The following is a 1,915-nucleotide window of genomic DNA, read 5'->3' on the forward strand; positions in this document are numbered from 1 at the left end:
GGTTCCCCCCCCCCCCCAAACAAATTTTGGGCTGATTTGCACATGTGGAAAGTTTAGGCTTATAGTTGCAATTTTTTTCTGCTTAAATAGAAAGGTATTTTGGTCATTTTACGTCAAAAAATGTTAAAAAGGATGTTTAGCACAAAGAAAGGGGGAAATAGGGACAAAAATGTTAAAAAATGAAAAGTATGGATGTTTTCCACGATAAGCTTAAAAGGTAGAGACTTTTTGTGCCAATTACCCTTTTAAAGACTATATTTAACAATCTAGAGAGCATTTATAAATTTAGAAGGCAAAATTTTAAGTGCTCCAAGAGGCTCTTTATTTTTATTATTTAATTTTTACTACTTCCAAATAATATTTATTATTTTTTTAATATTTTATTTTTACTAGCTTCTCTCCAATTTTTTTTTTTTTTGTACACTAAAAATTGAAATAATTTGAGTGCATTAGATAATCGAGAGCTCACTTTCCAATTTAAAATGTTAATTTAAAGAATATTTTAAGTAAAATTTTAAATGTTAACTCTTTAAAATAGAGAAGATCTTGTGTTTAAAGGATCTCCTAGAGATGCTCTGATAAAGTCCAATGTCATAATGAATTAACATATCTAATTAGTGGCGTTAAGACAAGTACGACATCCAAATCGTCAGGATTTGAGTTGTTATTGAGATTTTAAAAAAGAAAAAAAAATCATTATCGATTTGGGAATGTGGTGTCAATGGTGAGTTACCACCAAACATAGCTTTAACTTAACTACTGGGGATGTATTTGTATTAAGAATAAAGTGGAAAGTATTTATATGAAAGAGAAAATAATAGATCAATAATTGAATTGAGATTGAAGTGAGGAAATATAAGGAATGATTATGAATAATTAAGTAATAATGAATAGATTGACAGTTGAATAATATATTAAGGAATTGAATTAAGAATGAGAAATTTAGATAGAAAAATATAAAAGATAAATTGTTGAGGATTGGTGTTAGGCATTTATAGAGATTTTTTTTAAGTGACTGTTTGAGATCCAGTGTTCACTTTTAAAGTATATGACCGTTTGGTCACTTGTTTACATGAGCCGCTCACCTCGCAAATATTTTTAGGGTCGAGACGAGCTCGAGCAATCCATGGGCTGAGCTCGGACGAGTTAAACAGGCAAGTCTAAGAGTCGCTAGGTCCATTTGCCACCTTTACACATATGTAATATTGTAGTTACTTCGCACCAGTTTTTGCATGGCTATGAACTTCACATTTCACTTAGCACTTGTTTGGTTTAGATTAAAGTTATTAAAAACAAATTTTTAATACGGATTACAAACGTTTAATCACACATTTCATTAACTTTTATCAATATTTACTAAAATTGTGATTCTAATCTACACAAAAAAGGGGCTTAATTGGAATGATTTTTACAATATTTTATCTCAATAAATAAATTTGTTTGTGTTATAAACTAGAGAGAAAAAAGAGAGAGAAATAAATAAAGAAGTTAATAAATTTGTATGTTTTATTAAGAATCAATCTCATATTTATAGTGAAGAATTAGGACTATAAGAAATACAACAATCATAATTATTAGAGCTGTAGAGATATAAGTCATTCATAAATACTATATTTACTATACTCTCCCTTGAATGACTATTTGTATAATAATTATTTTATTGAAATATTATTTGGCAAAAATTTGATGGGACAAAAATGCTAGCAAATGAAAAAAAAAAGGTACAAAGAGTTTGGAGTAATAAAATGCTGCATTGTTAAAACACTGTCAAGAAAATTCAATGCGACAAAACTTGCTTGAAAGGAAACCTTGATTTCAATTCTTATATCAAGAGATCCATATTTTATATGTTAACTTCTTTAATAGTAATGTATTGTACATTAATGTTTTCAAAAAAAAAAAAAAAAAAAAAAAA

Source organism: Olea europaea, chromosome 16 (genome assembly GCF_002742605.1).
Source record: "Olea europaea var. sylvestris chromosome 16, O_europaea_v1, whole genome shotgun sequence".
Lineage (NCBI taxonomy): Eukaryota > Viridiplantae > Streptophyta > Magnoliopsida > Lamiales > Oleaceae > Olea > Olea europaea.